The 26,609-nt window shown below is 37.6% G+C and overlaps 1 protein-coding gene across 2 annotated transcripts in view; it reads left to right on the top strand.

Annotated features, from left to right (window-relative positions):
- xrcc4 (X-ray repair cross complementing 4) overlaps positions 1–26,609 on the top strand; it is a 153,378-nt gene that overhangs the window by 100,123 nt on the left and 26,646 nt on the right. The window lies entirely within an intron of this gene.

The following is a 26,609-nucleotide window of genomic DNA, read 5'->3' as shown; positions in this document are numbered from 1 at the left end:
GAGTGGCTACCACCAAGGGTTTCTTAAAGCTATAGAGAATTCCCAACTGTCATGCATCTGTACACAAGACCCATATGTGCAAATTTCACAGATGACCACTCAAAGAAACATGGTTACAGGTAAGCAACCAAACTTTACAGGTTTGCCTCTACCGTACCATACTGATTGGGGGCATGGCATTTATTGTGGTAGATTTAGCTATGCTTGAAAACTTATCAGTTTAATAGATAAATTGACTATCATTCTTATAGCAACTGTGTCTTCATAACATATAACTTATGAGAATCTCAAGTAAGCAATTTATCATATAATCAGCAAAATTATCTCTAAAGTGTAAATTTAAAAGTTATTAGAAATCCTTAAGTGTGTGTGTTAGAATCGGGTATGGTATTAATTTTTTGTCACACTTTTGGTTCCTGTATTGTCATGTCAATAGCATGGTTGCCCCGCAAAGATTTCTTTCTGATGTTCTGTAAGTATATGAGCCTGGTCCACGTGAAAATTGATCCAGACTTAATCATGATTAATAAATCCCATTGATTTCCATCAGTAGAAGTCAGCCAGCATGTTTCAATCTGTGCTTTATACAATGTACAGTGTTTAAACAAGGAGTTGGACAGGCTGTTCACTTTCATAAGTTCTTTGTTATAGGCACATATCACAAAGGAAAGGACACTGTGAGTGGTACAGGCATATTCATTTTATAAAGTTGTGAATTTGGAACTAGTCTATCAAAATAATAATGCTCCCTTAGGAAACTCCTGTGGACACCACCGGTAAAGCAAAATCTCCTTGCCATGCACATTCAAAATCTCCTGCAAATTTCTGATGGGTTTGGGTTGATACCCTGTTTCCCCAAAAATAAGACCTACCCCTAAAATAAGACCTACCATGATTTTTCAACATTTCTAAGTATTCTCGAAATATAAGACCTATTTCAAAAATATGCCCTAGATATAATTCATTTAAAAACCAATTTGGAAAAATAAGACTGCCCTGAAAACAAGCCCTAATGCATCTTTTGGAGCGAAAATTAATATAAGAAACACTGTAGCACATAGGAGAGGAAATTGATATTTTCATTGTGTGAATTACAGTATCCATTCAATTGACACTGGGAACCACTGGGTAATTTCTGTTAAAGGTAGCCTTTATGTTGTTTTCTTTGATAAATAGTTCAGATCCATAGGAAATTGAGTTGATGATACATTTGCCGATGGTGAAATTCTGCAATCTTTATTGTTATTGCTTCTCAAATAGGCAGGTTCATGTGAGTTACAATAAGTCTGTTTACCTCACTAATTGACAGGAGGTAATGTGCTGTGAAATTGCCCAGTTGGAAATTAAGGTACAATATTTGAACCAGGTTCAGTGCTCTAAAATTAATGCCATGTTAGAAGTGACACATTTGTTGCCCTAATGAAAATTTATTCCTTTTAAATGAAAATGTTACCTTTGTTGAGGCACAATAGGAAATAATTTATTTTGAAAATGTCTGAAAATAAAATACTGTATTTATAAGGAAACCAATATAAAATGTAGGGGAGGGCCTACATATCTTTCATGTCAACTATCTTTCTACACACAGCAGCATTAGCACTCTCTCTTATACACTCAGCATATTAACACTATCATTCAAGTCCTAAGATCTTCTCTGACTTTTGTTTGGGCCATCTGAAAAACTATACAGACAGTCCTCGAGTTATAAATATCCGACTTACTAACAACTCATAGTTAAGAACGGGGGTGAGAGAGCAGGAAGTGAGAGAGATCTGCCCCTAAGAAGGGAAATTCGCTCCTGATAGAATTATAGGGAAAAGAACTCTCCACTGAAGCTTTAACACCAAACCTTGTTTCCACAACAAGCCACATTTTTCAAAATGCAATTCTCACAGGGAGAGAAGTGAGGTGAAATCTTCTGAACAGGGGCACAGACAGCAAAGCAAACATCACAGGGGTGTTAACTCTTCCCTGTGCTATACACACACAAACACAGAGAAAGATGGGGGGGGGGGGGGAGCTGGAGTTACACTAAAATGTTCATGTTCCGATTTACATACAAATTTAACTTAAGAACAAAGCTACAATACCTATCTTGTTCGTAACTAGGGTACTGCCCTTAGACTCTTGCATAGGCATCACTAGTAGGGATTGGAAGAATATGTAAAATGTTCAAAAAATGGTCAAACACTCCCACCCTCTAAAAAAAAAAACCACATTTTTTTTTTAAGGATTGTGAAATTCTGACAAGAAGAGTCCTATAGATGAGAAACTTTGCAGTTTGGGATCAATTTTCACATGGTTGCTTTGTGTAGAAAATATTTTCTGTGCATAAAATAATATTTTTGTGCAGACGAAATGCCCGAATTGAAGATTGGCTAGAATCCACCAAATAACACTTCTTGGTCTGACCCCTATCAGACTACCCTAATAGCCAGCCACAGAATTGGGTGAAGGAGGTCTGTTCAGCTAGCAGTTGGAGCCAAGGAGGGAACAGTGTCTACACACGCTCCCTCAAGTACATGAGGTTGTAATAAGGACTTGTGAGGACTACTACTGATAGCCAAAACCTCACTTGCTGGCAGGACAGGGATGAGTGGAAAAGTCATCTTCCTTGCACCCTGATTATCAGCTGAATTGAGCTCTTTTGCCTGATCTGGCAGCTGGATTTTGAGGAGACTCCAAGTTACTAGATGTTAAGGTAGGTGATCTTGTGGGATTAGTGAATACAGAATAGTTAAAGATCTGTAACTTTAGATTAAGAATCCATAACTAGTGTTCATGTGGCCCGCCCTTGGTTTTATTGTTCTACTGTTCTTTTGATTTTGTTTATTGTAGTGTATATTTTCTTTTATTGTATTGTTTAATGTGTTATGATTTGTTGTTTCATTTATATTTTGTTATATTGTATTGTTCTGGGCATGGCCCCATGTAAGCCGCCCCGAGTCCCCGTTGGGGAGATGGTGACGGGGTATAAATAAAGATTATTATTATTATTATTATTATTATTATTATTATTATTATTATTATTATTATAACTGAAATGCTGAAGATCAGCCACTATTATTTTCTGCATAGAAGAAGTTGTAACTAGAGTATTATTTTGTGCAAAATTTGCACATGGTTGGTTTGCTCATGTTAAATGCCCTTTTGGCAAAACATTTTGGTTTTTAGAACTTGCTAATTTATATGTGAGACAACTTGATTATTTCTGTGTAGAGCACAATTTCCAATTTGCTTGAGAACAAAAACAGACAAAAATGTCACAGGAGTGTCCACATTTGTTTTTTTGGCAAGCTACTGTGATAATGCAGTTCTGTAATTTCTGCTGAATTTGGCATTATGCTAAACATATGACCTGTATTATTGACTACTTCCATTAGCTCATATTTTGAGCTTCTGAATTGAGCCAATGAATTAAAATTGGGAGGGCGAGATCTTGTTGTTACTGATTAAAAGACTCTAAATGCAGAAAAATGAATTCACCATCTTATTCCATATTTTGTGGAAAACATCTCAGAGTTTTAGTGATTAAACTATAGCTGTATGAAATATAGGAAATGTTGATTAATCTTTTCCACTTCCAGGCGATATCTGCAATAGTGTGGAACTTTTAAGTTCTAGAGAGGATCTAAACAGACATAGCCAGCATTTGAAATGAACTCCAAGTAATGAAAAGTCATTTCAAAAATAGATGGCATCATACTATGTGAAGCAAGTAATGTTCTGTTCTTTCTCAAAGAGAGACGTTTCCCCCACGTACTGTGACATCTAAACTCATTAGCAAAGTTTGGAAAATTTTCTTTTAAGAAGATATATTATTATGACATGCTATAGCCATTCATTACTGAGCAGTGTAGGAAGATGTTGTGGAACCTTCTATTCAGTAATGATAATACATGGAAATCTGGAACTCTCAATATTATTACTTATTTGTTATTCATATTTATTACTGAAATGTGTAATGAGATTCACTTATTTTGCAGGAAAGACTATAATGTTTGGGCCACTCTCAAATAATGCAGAAATTATTGCAGATGTTGTAAGCATTACTAACGTGATCCTTATGCTAGCTACCAGCCTATTTAGGAATGCGACTTTGACAGATTCTCTAAAGTGCACTAACAAGCTATAAAATTAGTAAAGTGAAAGGGCAAACTGCAGTAACAGAAACAAAGGAAGATTTTATTTCAGTGTAGTAAAAGCAATGTGGGTGTTTTGGGTGTTTTGGAACAACTAAATAGAGGAAGAAGATCATGACTTGGAAGCAATCAATAGTTTGTTGATAACAGACAATTTCCTTTCTTCAGGATTTGGCATTGTTCTTGCTTCCTACTGCTATTGAAACAGTTACAAAGAGAATCCAGCAAAGGCTTTTATTCTATAGGAAACACTTGTTTTCCAGGTGTGTGAAGCTTTTTCTAAAGCCACTTTAAATGCTTTGCCCCTCTCATATGTCATTTCACTCTAGGGCTTAGCAAATTTTACAAACCAGTTTCAGATTTGGGTAACTCATAATTTGATGTTTCATAAATCTTATTTTTTATTTTAATTTGAGGTTTTAAATGCTTAACACATTCTGAATGGCTGTATTCTCCAATATTTTTTCACAGATGCTTAAAAGCTAAAATATGATTTCATTTATAAAATGATTCTGTTTTATATATATATGTTTGTACAGAGTTTGGTTTGTGGGGTTTTTTTACACATTGAACAGCTCCTTTTCCATTTTTATATTGTAAGAATGATATTAGCATTGTTCTGTTCAGTTCCTCGCTGATAATGAAATTAGAGACAAACAAAGATAGCAATGAAAAATATTAACCTTTCTGTTAAATAAATGTTCTGGTTTCCTTTTAAACATTTTCAAAGACATCCATTTTTCAACAGAAAAGCTATTGAATTTGACATGGGATGGTGGTAATTTAAAAAAATTGATTACCATATCTATCATGAAACTAAAATATACCCACATTTTTAGGCAGCCACTCCATATAATGTTTTTTAAATGTCTGTTCCTTGATTTTCTATTTATCTTGTGGTTTATGTACATGGATTTTACAGATGGTAACACTATGGCAGTAGCAGTATGTTGCCATGACTTGAGTTAAATCCCTGTCAAGTTTTATTTTTCTTGAGTGTTAAAATTGATAGCTCATTATTGCATGTTGAATGAAAGAAATGAAAAGTAAAAGGGGAAAAAAGTATCTTTGCCAGGATAGCTTAATCCCACATGCAGCCTAGCCAGAAACTGAAAATTAATCAAGCAGTCTAAGTCCTAATTGTAATAATATCCCTTATGTCCTACTTTTGACTGCATGCATTGGTTGCCGGAATGACAACTAGGAAATAATATTAAGCCATTACTGCCATTGCTGAATTTATGAACATTTGGCAATTCATTGGGGCTTTGGGCAGATAATTCTGGTGATGGGTGGAGGTGGATTAGTCTTTCCAACCATCCCAGAAGACTGAGATTGATTCTCCAGATTTATAAATATTACTTGCCATAGAAGCAATTTTGTTGTCAAAATTAATAGAATCCAGCTAAAGTAGCTATGACTGTACTGAACACCTGGTATATAGAACACTAAGATCCAACCCTTAATTCTTAGTTAATAAAGTGCTTCACGTTGCAGGGTGAGGTTTTATGAGAGGATATTCAGACATTCCAATACTCAGATCTAGGAGGAGGCTAATCTCATCTTTCAACTATGAAGACTGTGGACTAGTTTGCCTGAATGAGTTCACTGTCTGCCACTACAGTTTTGAAGTTAAAGTCCCTATGTGCTGATTAATTCTTTACTGCTGCCCACCTTCCTTTGCTGTGTCTGTAACTACATATTATTTCTGAGAGTTTTACAGTGAACCACTGCTTTTTATAGAATAGCTTTATTGTCATTATACTATTGCACAACAAAATTAAATGCCTTCCCCAGCACACATCACAAAAACAACGCACCCATCCAAATTTTTATATAATTTATTAATCAGAATGTGAGTGTGTGTAGTATACTAACCCAAATGCCCAATATTAGATGGAGCAGGAAATGAAAATTATATAGGGGACACTGCTGGATTTATGCTGGAAAAAAGTCTGAGGTGAAAATGATATCATAAAGTTATGATGGAACATGTTTTTTTTTAAAAAAAAAAAACCAATACAACTATTGACTTGAATTGTTAGTCATCTGTATCTTTAAAAAGCTATGTTGTAACAAAAAAATAGCTTGTTTGCTCTGTATCTGGTTTTTTGGCTGCAGCATTGAAAGGAAATAGAAAAAGGTTGCCCTAAAGCCCACCACATCGGAAATTAGTTGATTAATAGTTCCAAAGAATTTGGACACTAGCCAATGCAAATTAATAAAAATCATGCCCACAAGACTTCCCAGACATCTAAACATACTTAGTAAAAGTAATGTGTTAAAATTCATCCTTATTCAAATGTATATAATTAAAAAGAAAAATAATAAGGAAATCGAGTGCACTTAGCACAACACAAATCAAATAAGAGATTAAAGGCAAAAAGATCCTGCTCTCAAAATTAGTATATTTATCTTTCATAGCTTGTATTTGCTGTGGCATTACCTTTCAAAAACTTGCCCCTGGGGATATACGCAATCCTTTGAATCATAGCTAGGTCATCCCTTCTACCATAAAACATATCTTACTAGTTTAAAGCAATGTAATGAAGTGAAATATCTTTTTAAAAATTATACCACAATAAAAATGTATGTGTCAGAATGGGAGAACTTTTCAATGCAATAACCTGATCTATTTTGACTACATCTTTTAGTGTGTGGATAATATGATTACTTAGGAAGCTGTAAGAGAAAAATGAAAGAAAATGACACAAATGATCCATGCTCTACTTTGATCTTTTACTATATTTAGCTCAGACATGCACTGAGGAGTCTAGAAGACAGGGAAAATAAAGCCATGTACTCAAAATATCATAAGAAATATATAGTGTGCCTTCCCCACATTTTCCCATTAACTTACAATGGCCAATTGTACAGATGTATTTAGGATACAAATACATCTGTATGATTTCAAATTACACCATGATTTCACTTTATTTATTTATTTACTTCATTTATATCCTGCCTTTCTCACCCCACAGGGGACTCAAGGCAACTTACAAACTCCAGCAAAAATTCAATGCCACATATAAACATAACAATAAAACTTGCCCCATTAATTATAAAACAATTAAAACATATGAGCCAATAAAATACATTTTATAAAATAAAATACAACTAAGATTTTACTTCAACAGCCATGGTAGCATCCTTCTAAATCCTGGGACATGGAGCTTGATGAGATACTAGAACTCGCTGGTCGAGAATTCTAAATAACTCACCCTATACTGCAAATCCCACAATACCACAGGGATGGAATTATGGGAGTTTAAGTGGAATTACAGTGCTGTAATCGCGTAGTGTGAAAAGGTCCCCTCTCACATGTTGAAAAAAGTGTGTGAAATGGTTCATGGGGTAGCACAATTGGGGCAACATCTGATCATCGTGCAATGAGATTCTATATACATGTTGATGTACATATAGAAATAGTGAAGAGTCGGAAGTGACTGAACAAATAAACAACAAAGTACATATAGAAATCTCATCAGTGGGGATCCTAGCCCTCTTACAGTTCAGCTCACATTGAGGAGCAGTGTGTGGATACATCAATATAACCATCACTGACCATTGCCCCCTTTGGTCCATATAAGAACCAATGACACTGTAGAGCATAGCCTTCAGGACATTCATGATAAGAGGCTCTGGATAGCAAGCTGGACCTTTATGTACAGGTTGTGATTTCATCTCTCCTCCCAGTTGAAGGGCACAGCCCAGGAAAGGAGAGAAGAATAGTAGAGGTAAACAACTAGCGTTTACCAGAGCTCTTTAACAGTGAAATGTGTTGCCTCGGAGTCTGATAGGGTCTGGATGATAATCTGTCACAAGAGCTTTGATTCCTGCATGACAATGGGTTGGGCTGGGTGAACTCCATGATTCTACACTGTTTGCAACTCCTTTTCTGGACCACTGTAGCATTAAATACTTAACTTTTTATTTTCTGTTCAACAAATACTTTGTTTTTCTTGTGTGTGGTTACTATGAGTATTATCAGTGGTTTGGAGAAGAGGTGATATGTTGTTTCAGCCCAAGGGCAAGAAGGAGCAGAAGTGCAGCTCAAATTTCTATTTCTATTTATACTTATATTAAAGAGGCCCAAAGCTTACTACATACTTGGTCTAAAATGTTAGTGCTATATATAGTAGGTGTGGGCAAAGTTCAGCACACAAGCCACATAGACCTCCTAGGGCTATTTTTGCAGCTCCTGGGGCCCTTTGGGATCAATATTTGCAACCTCCCCCCCCCCCCCCCCAGGTTTCAAGGGGATATTTTCCACTATCTTTTGCCAATTTGTACGTTAGAGTCAGCTTTTCTGAAACAAGAAGTAAAAAGAAAGTGACCTTTGTACATTTCTTATTATTTAAAAAAAAGGCCCTAGAATATGGCGAGAATGCCCCAAATCCCCTGAAGAATGTTTGAGAGCATTAGGAGGGCATTTTAAAAATGGCAGGAGCAGGTTACGTGTGAGACATGGCTCTCCAAGGTCTCATGGGGGGCTTCTGCAGCCCCGTAGCCTTCTACATATAATGTAGTCCTGTATACACTGCTGTTCCAGTCCCTGGAACATACCCTGTTTCCCCTAAAATAAGACATCCCCAGAAAATAAGACCTAGTAGAGGTTTTGCTGAATTACTAAATATAAGGCCTCCCCCAAAAGTAAGACCTAGCAAAGTTTTTGTTTGGAAACATGTCGGCTGAACAGAACACCAGAGCATGCAGGATTGGTAAATGTACGTACCATAGATTGTTGTACATGGAAATATTGGTAGTAATAAGAAATTCTTGATAGGATTCACAGTTTGTCTGGTTACGCTGGTTTGTGATGACAGCTACTGTACAGTATATAATACATGTTCATTTTTTTTGTTCAACAATAAATGTGAATTCTTCTTCATGGAAAAATAAGACATCCCCTGAAAATAAGACCTAATGCATCTTTGGGAGCAAAAATTAATATAAGACACTGTCTTATTTTCGGGGAAACACGGTAGTATTCAGTGGGACATACACCCTTGTAAGTGTTTCTGTCTGCAGCCTTAAATCATGACCCCACTGCGTTCTGCTTTCAGCAGAATATGCTTATATGTAAATTAAACATTAGGAACATTCCATCTTGTGTAATATACAACTGTCCCCATGTTGGAAGGAAGTTTCCGATTATATATACGTTCCCGTTAAAGCATTGCAAGAAATCAGCTTAGCCATGGGTGAATGAGTTTATTTGGCTGGCAGCACTGCTTCATATAACATCCAAAGCAACACTTTGTAACATCCTGAAGAACTCTTCTCAGTGTATGCCAATTTTGTTCTAAATAAAAACATGATTTAAAAGCACTTTAAAAAACAAAAAGTGGTGAAATCCAAATAGCTAAAAACCAATATAAGTGTAGTACTGTGCCATTTTGATTCCAAAGCAGGTAGTATGAAACTGATTAGAATCCATTTATGTAACAAGATGTTGTCAGTCTTCATAAATATATAATAGAAGATCTTGTGATTTGTCTCTTCACTCTTTTCCTGCCTCAGACAGTTGCTTTGATTGCTTCCCTATGCTGCCCTATGGATTGTTATCAATTTTTCATGCCTTGACTCTGAATCCCTTGAAGACTGAATCAATACCTTTAACTTTGCTCTGTGTGAGAGATGACCTTATTTTTGTCAAATACAGTTCCACTACAAATCTTCTACTTTAGTTAAAGCTCCCAGACACCTCATATATTCATGTCATCTTGTCAAAGAACGGAGTATCTTTTCTTCTGGTCTGAGATTCTAGGGTACTGATTTCCACATGCGCTTCCTTTAAAAAGAAAAGTATACAGCTAAAGATTAAGACTCCTTATTCAGGCATTGTAGATATTAAAAATACACATTTCTCTGTATTTCTGACAACCTTTCTAAAGCTTACGATGTTTAAACCAAGGTTTGTAACGCATGCATTAGACCTTAAGTTAAACATAAATATAAATTTATGCACATTTAACCCCTATTTAACTGATAGCATTTAATCTCTCCTGCATTGCTTCCTTGGCTTTGGGTAATTTTCATTTACTTCTCACCCATCAACTATTTCTCATCTTTTTCCAAGTCTGTTTCTTTTGAAGCATATGTAGTTTGTTCATATGTAATTCTGATATTTAGGATATTTGTTCCTATATATCAGAATTGCAGTTAGGTAAAAGGATAATTTGTGTACAAATAATGTATTTAATACTTTTGCTTGCTTTACAATGCAAAGTTAGCTATTATATACAGATTTCAAGTATATACACCAATGGATTCCAAGAACCAGTTCTATAACATTTCTTTGCATCAAATCTTCTCTTTATTATATTTTATTTTAGTTATAAAAATGCAAAATTTTTAAAAATTGGTGTAAGAGCAATTACTTTTAGGACTCTTCACATTGGGGAGGGGGGAGGTCATAGTAGTATGTAATTTTAGAAAATTCCCTGTGGGCATTGCCTTAGCAGAATTAAATACAGTGGCTAGTTTCAAATAGTTATTTTGTTATTATGACTTGGTGATTATGTGGTGGCTTAGAGCATTACTTTTTCAAAGCAACTCGTTATTTTAAAATGACAAACTACTATTCACATCCCAAAAGTTGTAACGTTGCCATATTGTTACATCACCTTTTACAAAATAATAAATTGATAATGCCATTACCCAAAAAGTAAAAGAATACAAGTAATGTTGGTATATATAACACATTGTTTACAAACTAAGAAGGTGATATCTATCAACCTCACAATTTACAATTTACCTAGAGCAGCTTTTAAGAACAAAACAGCTCAACCCCTGATGGTGTTTTTGCCAAAAGCTGTTGGTTTTGTTTTCTTGTACAATTCTGGTGGAGTCTGAGGTACTTAAGGATCACTTGGGGAAACCCCAAGACTTCATGTAACTTGCAGGCTACAACAATGCACATTCCAGCTACAAATCAAAATAAATAATGGTTCTAATGAATTAATATAACATCTGTTTTCCTAACCTCATTTTGCATCATATCCTTGTCACTAGCAGCCATTCCTGACTTCTAACTGCACCCATCATTCTGTTCTTGCCTCTTCTACAGTCATTCGTTCCTTCACTTACAGGAAAAAACATTATTTGGGGGGAAATGTTCCCAATTGCTAAAACTGCTATTTCAGAATTTATGATGGCACGCTAAAAGTGGGCATTTCTTGAATGTATACTTGGGTGCAGTGATAGCAAAGAAATTCCTACCAAATCTGTTATATCCAGGTTCCAGGGATGATCCTTGGATGCCTCAAATGTAGACATGTCTTGATTTACAGAAGAAGTATATAGTTTGAAAGTCTCAGGTGACATTCCTCTATTTGAAAAACTATCTAGCCCAAGTTCAGTTTAAAGATAGATAACAAAAACGAATAGGAGTTTTGAAACTGCTTTTCAACCAATAATATTAGAAGCATAGACTGAACAGGAACACAGGTCAGTCTTTGCTACTTTGGTGAGATTGTGTGCATTATAATTCTATTTAAATTATAGTAATTCTTTCTGATTTTGCATTTTATGCCTAAATTGGCATAGGGGAATTCTTTGCAAATGTATGTTCTCTTTCTGTTGATACTGATGATTTCTCTCTTTGGTGAGTATAGGGAATGACACATAGAATATAAAGTCTTGTCTACCAGCATGAATAGATTGTTGGGGTCTTATTACAATACCTCCTAGGAAACTGAAAGCCTTGGCTCAAACTTCCATGCCTTATATATAAGATTAAAAGGTTTATAGCTGTGTCTATTTACTGAAGTTGGCTGATGTCATTATTTTAATCAGATTCTTTCAGTGCACAAACAAAGAAGCAAATGTTTTCTAATGGTGCATTAATGTTCATTTGTTGACTCTCCTCTCCCAGTAAGGGCAGTTCATTTCAAACAATTTGTAAGTGTTTCTATTCACAGAAAAGTGAAAAAAGTGATGATGTGAAGGAGTTATTAAATCTCCCCCCCCCCCCACCATTATATCAACTGAATGGCAGCAATTTTGAAAGTATTTCCTTATGTTCTTTGATATTCAAATTGATTTTTACATCATATGTTATTAGGGACACCTGCTGCCACTTCTGTACTTAAAGGTTTATTAGCACATTGTAGCTCATTTTCCAAAATGTGTTATTATTGGCTTTGCAGAATCTCCCTGTATTAGATCTTGGCATTTGGCACATTTAATCAAGGAGCAAATCTTTCTTGAAATAATTCTGATGGGGCATACATTAGGCAATTATAATGAATAGTGCTGTAAAACAATCCTGTGTCACATGTTCACTCTCATGTTTTTCTTTTTGTAGCTTAAAAAAGAAGTAAAATAGAACCAGCTTCACTATTAGAATCTTTTGTTCTATTGGCTTTCTCCCAATTACCATTCTGACAATGGACTATATTCCATTTTTGTCTCACTAATATTAGGTCCCTAAATATAGGAGTCCAAATGATTTTACTAGGTAAGTAGGATTCATGTTGGATTGAATCCAATAAAATAAAAGTAGTATGTCTGAAGCATTTATAGTTAGTTGGCCCATAGTTTTGATCAAGTCAGAAGCTACTGACTCAAAGAAAATACAGCATAGTTGAAAAATCTTTCCCCAGTATGGTTTTGGTAGGTGATAATTTATGGGAGCAGTTGCATGAACGTAAATCCTAATGGCCGACATTCCTCAATCAGATCCTTGGAGAATGAGTGTATGACTTAGTGGTATCTGTTCTGTAAGAAAAAAATCAGAATCAAGAATTTATATATTCTCTTCTGTTCACATTTTCCTTTAAAAGAAGAGCTGAGATCTATCTGCCAAATTCAGTGTATTGTTAGACTTATCTGAATATATTGAATTCAGTGATCTGAGGCATGCCTTTCTTTGAATAGCATTATAGAAACTTGTAGAGGTTCTCTGCAGTTGATAGCAGAGTGGGAATCATGCTGCTTATAAGCCACATATGCCATTATCTGTCAGTTTGTGACCCAAAAGACTTGGATGTCCCAATGTCATTTACATTTTGTTTTGGCTCAAAAAACAGTCAACTACTATCCAGTAACAGATTCTTTCCAAACATTCTGACACATTCCCACCCAACCCCCATAAAACCAGGAAAGGATTTGGGGTTACTTTCAATAACTGAATGGCATGATGTAGACTGCCACTGGAGTAAAAGTTAGTTCCCTCCTCACATGCCCACTCATCCTGTATATAATAAACATGTTAATTGACAGCAATGATTTCATTTGTTGTCAATTGTGATGTTGCTGTTATTTGGAAGTGGGTGACTTGATTGTAAAGGAACTGGAAATCAGACTGAGAGCAGTTTTCACATCAGAAAACAAGTTCTCTTGCTCATTTGTAACTTTATCTCTTTTAAAAATAGTTCCTAAAGATATTCAAAACCAGAAAATTAAGGCATAGTTCCCTGAAGACAGTAGGTATATCAATATATCAGACTAAGGCATATGCCTTGTTCTTTAATATGATGGTATTCCATGATAAATACGCTTCACCAAAGAGGCACAAAGTAGTGCCAAATGCCAATTTCTCATAAAGCAGATTTCAGCTGTTTAAATATGCAATGTCTCTGTCATGGCAGTCAACTGCTTGCTATTTCCTGGGGTTTCCAGCCCTTCAGAATCATAGTAATTAGTTGATCAATGGCATATGCCTACAGGGTCACCATCCGCTAGCTTTTGACATGCTAGTGTTTCGTTCTTGTTTCTCATTTTAGATGAGCTATAGAGTTATTAGCATAAATTTCCTATCTTAGAGTAAAGCTTTTATTCTGACAAAAATGACATAAAAGCTTTCTCGATTTTCCTTGTTACATTATAGTATGCAAATCACAGCCATGCCATTTTAATGTCACTTTTATATGTCTGCACCAAAAACTTTAAACAGAATAAAAGAAATACCCCCACCCTAAAAGTAAAGATTAAGAAATGTATTCAGTAGTAAGACAAAAATCTTCCATCAAAAGTGTTATAACTTATGAACAATATTTCTAGGTGCTAAAATACATAGAAAAAAGTGATACAAAAAGCATAAATATGCAGGCATTGAAACTGCACAGAGAATCTGCATATGCCTGAGTGTGTTTGTAATTAGTGAATTACAATTAGTGAATTGGTGAATAAAAAAGTGTAATTAGTGAAAACAGGGTGTTTGCATGAGACCAATATTTCACTTTTGCATACTATTCTTATTCATCCATATATAAAGGAAGAAAACATATGTTTCCATTATATATCCAACAGGAAGCTGTTCAGTTCACTTAATTGGCATATAAGGTTCTTAATGATTTTTTCCCGATTATATCTTCCCTATATGCATTTTTCCTCTAAATATATTTGTGTGAAAGAGGCAATGTATGTGGCGAAAGAGAGGCCCAGAGTGAACCCAAAACATCGTGGAAATGCCCTCCATGCTCTCTAAAGACCATTTTGAAGAGAAGTGACCCCATGGACTGCACTTTGCCCACACTGCTCTAAATTCACCTCCTGTGGTGTTAGGTTTTAAGCCTATAAATCCAGAAATTCTCCTGCTCAGTACAAAAAAGGAACAAATATTCCAATTGAATTGCCTGGCTAGTATTGCTCTAGCATCTTGGCTAGGATTGCAGACTTCTGGTTCCTGAAGTCTGTATGTAGGTCTGTGGTTGTTTTGTCCAGGTATTGCAAATGACATTCTGTATGCCTACATTTAATCACATAAATAAGATGTCCGGACTGGCAAGCCATGTGTTGTTTAATGTAGTAGATTCTTCCAGTCATTGTGCCCCTAAGAGTGAAAGTCTACTGAAAGAACTTACAGGTGATGTAATCCCTGTTTCAAGTTACTCCCTAGCCTCGCTCAAGTTCCATGGACTAAAGGACCTTGTCATCTCCCCTCACTTTGCCTGGCAAAGTGAGTGTTTCGGTTATTGGATTACAACTTTGGACCTTAATATTTCATATTGGACATTGTTTCTTTGGACGAATTTTGACCTTTCCTGAAAGGTCTATTTCTGGACTATTTCATACACTTGCTTTTATTAACTTTATATATTCCTTCAATAAAGATATTAGATAGATTCTGGCCTCTGTGTATGGTTATTGGTGCTCCGCAGCCTGGGTCGTGACACTTGTATTCTGTAGTATGCTATCTACAGATTTCATTTTACACATAGAATTAAGCTCTTTAGTCTTTATTTCAAGAAAAAGATTACATTGCTTCTCTCTATATCCAGACAGCTAAAATGTGGGACTGTGCATTAGATTTAGTCAAATCTTATGGAGGACTGGGCCACATTGGAGAGATTTCTTGCTTTTCCAAGCCAAGATGGGAATTTTGACTTTCCTGATACTTTGTGGGTATCAAAGATTAAAAAAAAACCCTAAAATTCTCAGTTAAGTTTTTTCAATAAAGATGATGGTTTGGCGGCATGACATTTTAAAATTATGGGTTTTCCTTCTTTGTAGAAAAAAAATGGTTATAATAAAAATATGAACACAGCAGACAACTTTTAGAGTCAGAAATGCATAGGTCTCTCCTAGACTCTCTGGAATTCAGACTAATGAACCCTGCCTCATATAGGCCCTGTGTCTGAGTGCCTCTGAATACCAGTTGTTGAACATGAGCCAGTGAGCATGTCACATTAATGTTGTGCATGTGGCTTTCCACATCCATCTGTATAGCCACTATTGAAATAAAATGCTGGAAATAAAAGGCCTTAAGTCTGATCCAGAGTTCTTATATTCTTAGTCATGTTTCTGAATTTATGTAGCGCTATCATGCTTTTTTAGTAAAGGTAAAGGTTTTCCCCCGACGATAAGTCCAGTCGTAACCGACTCTGGGGGTTGGTGCTCATCTCCATTTCTAAGCCGAAGAGCCGGCGTTGTCTGTAGACACTTCCAAGGTCATGTGTCCTGCATGACTGCATGGAGTGCCGTTTTTTCATGCTTTTTTTACACCTATATAAAAATAAAACAGAAAAGAGCAATAGCTCATTGGCAGAGAACAAGCTTTGAATATATGTCTATACTTCAGTGTCTGGAATCTCCACATAGATCTGAGAAATGCTCTTTTCTCAAACACGGGAGCTGGTAGCAGTCACCAAAGGCAATAATGAATTAGATGCATGAATGTTCTAACTCAAACGAAAGCAAGTTCCTATCTTCCTGGGCTTGGTCCAAAGATCCTGTTCTTTTCACAGAAGGGCTGTTTTACACCTCATTTTACATTTCACATAACTTTTTAAAATCCAGCATTAACCTTCCACTCGCACACATTTGCCTTATTGCTTTGACAAGCAGGAGCTGTTACAATACTTCTGTTCATTCTTCCGCATATTCTTATATAAATGATTATTGGACAGTGATATTTACTATTTTATTTCCACTTGAAGCTCTTTGGATACATTGGCTTGTACAAAGGGTAGGAGACTGCTGTTCTGCCAAGACACTAATGTGGTGATGCCAAACTGAAAATACCTTTCTACCTTTGTAAGTGTAGTGTTGGAGCAGAGATGGAAAACAGATGATTGTCATTAATCCTGTACAACATTCAGGGCCAAGGGATGGCAATGTGCTGTGCACAATCAAGAGCAGCCCAAAATATTAGTTCTTTGGATCAGCTTACATTTGATGTTGCATATTCAGAACTGAATCACCTAATTGTTTTATTAAATCTTTGAAACAATTGGAAACTGTCATGCTAGTCAGGGGACCTATATTAATCAATCTTTTATTAGTTATAGAGTGTGGAAATGAGAGGTGCCCACATTGGATCAGAACAATTTTGTAGTATTTCTTAGCACATTTATTGTATCTATATATTTTCTTATACATTGAGCCTGTAACCTATTCATTAAGGAACTGCGGTGGCGCAATAGGTTTAAACCCTTGTGAACTACTGACCTGAAGGTTGAGTTGCTGACCTGAAGGTTGACGGATTGAATCCACGAGACAGGGTGAGTTTCTGTCTGTCAGCTCTAGCTTGTGGAACATGAGAGAAGCCTCCCAGTAACACATCCGGGTGTCCCCTGGGCAATGCCTCTGTAGACAAGCGATTCTTTCACACCAGAAGTGACTTGCATTATGTTCTCAAGTCGTCTCTGGATAATTTTATTTTTCAGCAGTCACAATAATGGGATTGGTAACTTTGTATGACTTTCACAAATACTAAATTTTATTGAATCTATAATCTAAATATAGTTGTATATATAAAGAGAGAGTTCTATCTATCCAGTTAAAATCCCTTTGCAAAAGTGTCCTATGTAGCATAAGTGAGTTTGAGAGATTTTAAACATAATAGTCTTGAATTCTTTTATAATTCTTATTCTTCTATCAAAACATTTATTTGGCTAAATTCATGGGAATGCTGAATTGCTCCATGGGGCTTTGTTTAAATTGTTCCAGTTCTTGAAAATACTGTGTTAATGGAGGAAGGGTTGTTTTTTTTTAAGAAGGAAGGCTTACTGCTCCAGCAGTAAATTATTGTGCTCTGATCATTTTGGTTTCCTTGGGAGTTCATTCCCACCGTTGTGAGATGAATAAGCCATGAAATTCATGTTGTTATAAAGCCATAGTAGAAGTAAGCCTACGTGCTTCTATTATGAAACAATTGATTAGGCAACATCCCTGGACTTGATTTTCTTGTTGAATTTCATAATTTTAGGCATACTTTCTATAGAGAACGTTAGATATTATAGCTGAGCTGATTGTCCATCATTGTCTAGGTCAGAAAAGATCTTAGTAAAGGTTATAGAAAGAGAAATAGAGATAAAATGAACAATTGAATATAAAACACCCTTAAGAGCAGCACCTGGTGGTTTCCAGGTAACTGAACAGAAGCGGTTTGCAATAGATCAATCTTTCTTGGTGTGCTGTTTCACAAGTCTAGGAGACATAAAATATGGTTAGGATGTGGGTTTGTTTGATTGTGTACTGGCTATACTTCTGTCAGTACAGAAAAATATCCTGCGAGTTTAAGAGTTTGTGTTTAGTTTTTATTACATGGGACTTTTTGCCAAACAGAATCAATGTAAAAGCTTTTAACTCAAAATACTTTTCTCCTCTGAAGATTACCTACTTATCCTTTCTGGCTAATGAAGAGTTCTGTACTGGCCAAAAACATGCAGCTCAGGAACACACTCATAAAACATCAACAGAATAAATATTTTAACCATTTCCCTTACATTAATTCAAAATTATTTCGTATTTCTTATCTTTTTGATTTCTTTAATGACTGGTTGGTTTGTGTTGTGGTTTAGACTAGGGTGACAATTGCTTATTGTGCAGTGAAAGCAATTAATATAAGAAAGCAACTAAATTACAAGACCAGTGGTTGCCGTTACAAATAGTTTGTTTGCAGAAACGTAAAAGAGCATGTGAATTTATAGGAATTGTCTTAATGCCTTTATGTTTTGCTCTTTTGTACAGCAAATAGAATTTAGGAAATAGATCTTAAATCAAATTTTTCATTTCCCACAGTACTATATTAAGAGATGACTTGATCCAGCAAGATCAGCCCTTGTTATATGAATGAGGGCTAGGCATATTCTCCATGTGTTAAATTTTGAATACCTTCTTGAAAAAGTGAAAAGTGGTTTAGCTTCTCTGAACCCTTGCTTTGAATGTCACTCCTCAAAGATGTTGAAAAGAATGGGATCACCTGTTGCCAGATTCATCTTTGCTGGATGGAAAATAAGCAACTCAGAAAGTTGCTTTGGGAATTTTAGCTATGCAGAGATTTATTAACTTGAATTGATGAAACAGGAACAGGCATCTAAGAAGTAATTTGATCCACCTGTGTTCTTTGATTTAATCAGTTAGTTTTGTCCATTTTTTTTATCTTGATTTAATTTGTCTTCTTTGTCTTCTATTGATCTTCCTTTGTGCATGAGGACTTTTAGACAACACTTGTTGTCTTTTATTCAGTGAAGAAACAACCAAGAAAAGCTATCAGTAAGTTGTTAAATTAAACATATTCTCCAAAGATTTCTTCCTACAAGCACAATCTGAAACAAAGGCCTTTTGTACTTTCTTTGACTTGCCATATCACTTTACAGGTATTTTGTATAGACGATACTGACATTTACCCTTGGATGTTGCACATGAACCAATCCAAGGTGATAGTTCCTTTTAATTACACAGCATAGCTGATACTTCTATCTGGACAATCCTTTTGCCCAGTTCAGTCCCAGAATGACATAGGGACTCCAGATCAATAGCTTCACACATAACAAAACTAAGCTCTTTCATTTAGATTAATCTACAAAGCATGCACACACTTTATAGTACACATGAAAAAACAACTTCTTGTTGTTGTTTTGAAATTCACTGTTACAGAAAAAATGAAGCAGGAGGGAAATTGAAGTGAGTAAAATTATGTATAACCAGTTCATGGACTACCAATAGAGCTGTTTCAAGCAACATAGACAAAAACTATACAAACTCTAACAAAAAAAAAACTACAAACAAATATTGAAAACAAAACAATGGCCCACAGATTGGAAGTGCTCAAGATATATATTTAGTCCCCAAAAATGCTGACATTGGGGGCTGCAGTAACCACCAGACCATTGGATTGATTTCAAAACTCAAAACTTCACAACAAAATATTTATATATGTCCAAGTTGGGCTCAGAAAAGGAAGACGATAATGGAACATACTGAAGAATTTCTGAAAAGAAAATAGTCTATGCTTTATAAATTATAGCAAAATCTTTAATTGTGTAAATTATAAACAAAAAATGATATGCAACGTCATTTGATGTGCAGTTGTGCTCAGTACTATAAGCTAGCATTAGGACAGAATACAGAGAATGGTTTCAAATTGGCAAGGAGGTCAGACAAGACCACATTTCATTACCCTCCTGAACTAGTCCTCCGTACCTATCATACATATAAAGCTGATTAGATTTGAAGGAAGGCCTGAAAATTGGAGGAGACTACAAAAATAATTGAATATACACATATAGCATCATATTACTATCAGAAAATCGGAAAGGATTGAAACTCCTACCGAAGAAAGTCAAGGAAGGAAATGCAAAAACAGGTTTATGGTTGAACAGAAATACAGTTGAATATTAAGCAAACAAAATACCACCGTTGAAGACAATGAACTAATTAATGTTTTCCATAATTTGGCTCAGATTGGAGACTGCAGTCAAGATAATTATTTTGAGAGTGGAAAACTTGGGCAGAGGAATTATGAAGATCTGGAAATAATTCCCTATCATGCAGGTCAGGCAATAGCCAAAAATAATCTGAGGAGATTGTTAACCCTCAATTTTATCATAAATACGATTACCAAAGATGTTACATAATACACAGATCATGAGTCAATTCATATATTAGATCATGGATTCATTAGCATCACTTTATTTATTTATTTATTTATTTATCATATCAGAAGCGAACCAAGGGTACAGTTGTAATGTATTTAAAAACACAAACAAAGTTAAAAACATGGTATCATACTAAATGTCCTTTGACCAGAAGCTGGCCACTTGGAGTGCCTCTGGTGTTGCTATAAGAAGGTCCTCCACTGTGCATGTGGCAGGACTCAGACTGCATTGTAATAGGTGGTCTGTGATTTGCTCTTCTCCACACTCGCATGTCGTGGACTCCACTTTGTGGCCCCATTCCTTAAGGTTGGCTCTGCATCTTGTGGTGCCAGAGCGCAGTCTATTCAGCGCCTTCCAAGTCGCCCTGTGTGCTTAGGAGGGAGTCTCTCATTCAGTATTAGCCATGGCTTGATGTTCCAGGTTGTAGCCTGCCACTTTTGGACTCTCACATGCTGAGGTGTTCCTGTGAGTATCTCTGTAGATCTTAGAAAATAATTTCTTGATTTCTTGGCATGCTGGCCAATATTCGAACAGGGAATGAGCCAGGGATGTCACTGCCTTGGTCCTTTCATTGCTGGCTGCTACATCCCAGTGGATGTCAGGTGGTGCAATACCGGCTAAACAGTATAATTTATCCAGTGGTGTGGGGCGTAGACATCCTGTGATGATATGGCATGTCTCATTAAGAGCCACATCCACAGTTTTAACGTGGTGAGAGGTATTCCACACAGGGCATGCGTACTCGGCAGCAGAGTAGCAAAGCACAAGGGCTTTGCTACTCTGTATCCGGTTGTGATCCCCAGGTTGTGCCAGTTACCTTTCGTATTATTTCGTTTCTAGCACCCACTTTTTCATCATCATCATCATCATCATCATCATCATCATTTAATTACTTATTAATTGCCCTCCATCCACGATGCACTAGGCGATTTACAAGATAAAAAAGGATAAAATACATACATACAAATATTGATTAAAAATATTAAAATAGATTAAAAGCTCTAGTAAAGAGCCATGTCTTGAGTGCTAGGGTAAAAGGCCCCAACTCACGCATGGCTCTCATATAGGGCGGCAAGGCATTCCATAAGGCAGGGGCAGAAACAGAAAAAGCTCGGCGCCTGGTCCTCTCCAAGTGCACTTCTCTAGGACCCGGTACATAGAGTAAGTCTCGTTGGGATGGTCGTTGCGACCTCCGATGATGGGAGAAGGAGAGACGGTCCCTAAGATACGATGGGCCCTGGCCGTAATGTCAGACCCCTGGCAGCTGGGCACCAAGAACCATACATGGAGGCCAATCTCTATCTAATATCTTTATTAAGGAAATGTATAAAAGCAATAAAATCAAGTGAAGAATATAGTTCAGAAGCAGATCTTTCAAATGAGGTCAAATATAGTCCAAAAATGTATTGTCCAATAAATGATATTAGAGTTCAAAGTTCTTTATCCAATACCGAAACACACACTATTGCCAAGCAATAGTGTGGGGAAATGTCAGAGTCTTAGAAGTCCAAGGAAGCTTGACAACAAGGCTGGAAATAGACTTGGTTCTTTGACAAGGTCCGTGACTAGAAACAAGGCAAACAGTGAATCTTGGAACAAGGTCCGTGGATAACAGCAAAGCAAGGCAGTACTTGAATTCTTGATCCGGGAAGCAAGGAACTGGGGTTACGAAGTCCACACACGATCTCACTCCTGAAGCAGCTCTGTTGACTCCGCAAAGAATCTCCCGCGTCAAACACCTATATTGGGTCTCGTATTCCCGCCAACAATCTCTTTCCCTAGAGAACGAGAAGCGAAACCCAACTCTGTCCAGATGCAAGACTCCTTAGAATTTCCCAAGGGAAGCAGGCCTAATCAGCCTGTTGTTTGGCAGCGATCCGTAAACTCCTGCGATTTGCTTCTCTGACTCCTCTGTCTCTAGAGTAAGATTCCCTCCTGGGAAACGGAGGCGAGGAATGCCCAAGGTCTGTTTTACTGAATTCTTAAGGACAAACATCAACATCCGGCAGGTGAAAGGACTCCGGTTCTTGTTGAACCGGCGAAACCCCATGTTTTCATCTTCATCTGCCACGATAGCACTAGGAACAGGACTACAAGGCCCATGAGGCATCACACGTAAAGAGTTTTAAAAGTCAGGACTAGCATCTTATATAGACCACGGTAATGTGATGCCTCATGGGCCTTGTAGTCCTGTTCCTAGTACTATTGTGGCAGATGAAGATGAAAACATGGGGTTTTCGCCGGTTCAACAAGAGCTGGAGTCTCTTCACCTGCCGGATGTTGATGTTTGCCCTCAAGAAAGTAAAACAGGCCTTGGGCAGAACTCCCCTCCGTTTCCCAGGAAGGAATCTTATTCTAGAGACAGAGGAGTTAGAGAGGCCCAACGGAGGAGTTTACGGATCGCTGCCAAACAACAGACTGATTAGGTCTGCTTCCCTTGGGAAATTCTAAGGAGTCTTGCATCTGGACAGAGTTGGGTTTTGCTTCTTGTTCTCTAGGGAAAGAGACTTGTTGGCGGGAAAACGAGACCCAATATAGGTGTTTGGCGCGGGAGATTCTTTGCGGAGTCAATTGATCAGCTTCAGGAGAGAGATCGTGTGTGGACTTCGTAACCCCAGTTCCTTGCTTCCCGGATCAAGTTTTCAAGCCTTTGCCTTGCCTTGCTGTTTAACCACGGACCCTGCTCCACGCTTCACGTTTTGCCTTGTTTCTAGTCACGGACCTAGCCAAGAACCAAGTTTATTTCCAGCCTTGTTGTCAAGCTTCATTGGACTCTAAGACTCTGTCATTTCCCCACACTATTGCTTGGCAAACGTGTGTGTTTCGGTCAAGTGGATTAAAACTTTGAACTCTAATATCATTTATTGGACAATACATTTTTGGACTATATTTGACCTCATTCGAAAGGTCTGCTCCTGAACTATATTCTTCACTTGTTTTTATTGCTTTTTAATATTTCCTTAATAAAGATATTAGATAGAGATTGGCCTCCGTGTATGGTTATTGGTGCCCAGCAGCCAGGGGTCTGACAGGTAATCAGTTGGAAGCCAATGCAGATGCTGCAGCACTGGTGTTATGTGGCATTTCATGGGTGTTCTTGTGAGTAGCCTGGCTGCCGCATTTTGAACAATACGGAGCTTCCGGGTCGTGGACATCGGAAGCCCAACATACAGGGCGTTGCAATAGTCCAGCCTAGATGTGACCGTGGCATGAATGACTGTTGCCAGCGCCTCATCAGATAGATAGGGTGCCAGTTGCCTCGCTTGTCGTAGGTGGAAAAAGGCCTGTTTGCTGGCAGCAGCGACCTGAGCTTCCATTGTCAGCTGCGAATCTAAAACGACACCCAGGCTCTTAACGGTGGGCGAAGGAGATAGGACAGCACCATCGAAGGTGGGTAGCAAGTGGGTCAGACCAGTTGAACGGCCATGCCAGAGAATCTCAGTCTTTTCCGGGTTCACCTTCAATCTACTAGCACGTAGCCAGTTCGACAGAGCCTCCAGACATAAGGTGAAATTTTCTGGTATTGACGTTGCTCCAGGCTCCAAGCGCAGAAGGAGTTGGGTGTCGTCCGCATATTGATAACAGTCTAGGCCGAAACTCCGAACCAAGCTAGCAAGGGGTCTAACGTAGATGTTGAAGAGAAGAGGGGAGAGAATGGCACCTTGGGGTACCCCACATAGGAGGGGAGATCTGTCAGAGACTTGATCCATATACTCCACGCATTGGCTCCGGTTTCGCAGAAATGAGTTGAACCAATTGAGGGCCTGACCGCGAACTCCGGACATGGAGAGACGGTGAATCATTAGATCGTAGTCAACGGTGTCAAACGCTGCGGTAAGGTCGAGAAGTACCAGTAGCGCTGATCCGCCGCTATCAGACTGGCGACGAAGTTCATCTGTAATGGCAACCAGGACTGTCTCCGTCCCATGGCCAGGGCGGAAGCCTGACTGGAAAGGGTCCAGGCCGGCTGTATCATCCAGAAATTGTTGCAATTGTCCCAGCACAGCCCGTTCTATCATCTTACCCAAGAATGGGAGGTTGGAGACAGGACGATAGTTGGCAAGGGTCATGGGATCCAAGCTAGGCTTCTTTAGCAGGGGACGAACCCTTGCCTCTTTTAGGTTGTCCGGGAAGACCCCCTGTTCAAGAGAGCCATTGATGATATTACTCAACGGATCGAGTAGACCTTCCAGGAAGCTCTTCACCAGCCAGGAGGGGCACGGATCAAGGGAACAGGTGGTTGGTTTTGCAACAGCCAGGATTCTAGCGACATCTTCCTTGTCAAGCAGAGTAAATCGGTCAAAGATAGGCCCACTAAGCGGCCACAAAGTCTCAAGCTCACTTAAGGTATCAGCTGTAGGGGGCAGTTCCTGTCGAAGCACGGTGATTTTATCAGTGAAAAACTTCTGGAATGCCTTTGCTGTAAGAGCTGTGGTTGCTGGGTTTTGGACTAAGGGAGTCGGACTGGTCAAAGCACGAACGATTTTGAATACTTGAGCTGGGCGCGATCTAGCAGAGGCTATTAAGGAGGAATTGTAAGATTTTTGCTTGATATTCAAGTAGTGCTTCTTGTAAGTCAGGGCACGGTCTAGGATAATGCTCTAATAATGGTCTAGCTTCAGTGCTCCAGTGGGATTCCTTCCCAGGTAATCTGTTCTTAAGGTGAAAAGCACACGTCTGTGTTTTAGATGGATTAGGAATCAGCTGGTTTCCCCTATAATAGGCAGTAAGAGCACCTAAAGCTTCAGAGTTTCTGTTCAACCATTTCAAAGCTCCCTGCTTGGGTGGTGATGGCACGATCGTCAGCATAGATGAAATTCTCTATCCCTCCTGGCAGTGGCTGATCATTTGTGTAAATGTTAAACATTGATGGAGCAAGCATGCACCCCTGAGGCAGGGCATTCTTCTGTTTTCGCCATCTGCTTCTCTGGTCCTCGAATTCAACAAAAAAAGCTCCTGCTATGTAGCAGATTTCCAATGAAGCAGGTGAAGTGGTCGTCCTTTGTGATACTATAAGTTTTTCTCAGGAGAAGGTAATGGTTTACAGTGTCATAAGCTGCTGACAAATCAATGAAGACAGCTCCTGTAATCTGCTTCCTTTCAAAACCACCTTTTATGTGCTGAGTCAGGTTCACTAATTGACTCAGCATCACTAAAATTAAGCCTGAATAATCAGAAGAGTTAAAAAAGAATTTCTCACCAGCCCTGATGTTTTACAGATTTGGTAATAACCCTGCTGCCAACATTTGACAAATTCGTTTAATCAGTGTTAATCTCTTTATTAGTTTCACCATTCACTGCATCTTTATACAGATTTCTACATTAGTCAAAAGAGCATCCTGCTGCTGAAATCCTTTCCCATCCCCTCATGCTCTCTTATGTGCGTTTGTATTCAACTAAATAGTCTGAATTTATCCGAAAACAGTTCAGATTTGTTTTGGAAAGTATATTTGGGGATTTATTTCTAACCATTATCATGCCTGTTAAAATGTGTATGGAAAATGCAGTAGATGCTCAGATTGTCTCATGATCTGTGTTGTGCTTTTCTGATCTGTCCATGACTCTCCACAGTATGAACATTTGTTAAAAAATATAGCTGCTTCTAGAACATGATTGCAAACACCTCCAGCAAGATACCTTTCATGGCAAGAAAACCTAAGTAGGGTTCTCAATCATAGATTTAGGAATACAGCTGTCTTCTACCTAGAAGAGACTGCATTAAACCATTGCTGTCTGCTGGCAACTTCATCTCAATTTATTTCCTTAAACCTCTTGTCTGACACACATTACTCCTTTTGTTGCTGTTTTGGCTACCTCTCATGATTTGGGGAAGAGAATTGGAGCCAATTTCACCAGCCAATACTATTGATGGTACTTTTATGAAAGTTCCCCTGTGCCTCATATAATGGACTGATTGATTATACTTGGGACACATCTCTTCTTTGCTCCAATGTGAGAAACAGTTTCCAGTGCATAGTTAATACTATTTTAAAAAAGAAATTAGTATTTCTCTGTTTATTCCTCCAGTTTCCCTAATTTTGATATTAAATACATATGATTGCATTATGAGAAATAAAATCTTCATAAGAGTTATATGGACAATTATACTAAGTGAATGTAAACATTAGAACTATTT

This window comes from Anolis carolinensis, chromosome 2, assembly GCF_035594765.1.
Source record: "Anolis carolinensis isolate JA03-04 chromosome 2, rAnoCar3.1.pri, whole genome shotgun sequence".
Taxonomy (NCBI): Eukaryota; Metazoa; Chordata; class Lepidosauria; order Squamata; family Dactyloidae; genus Anolis; species Anolis carolinensis.
The sequence above is the reverse complement of the archived record's forward strand: the minus strand, read 5'-3'. Positions and strand labels throughout refer to the sequence as shown.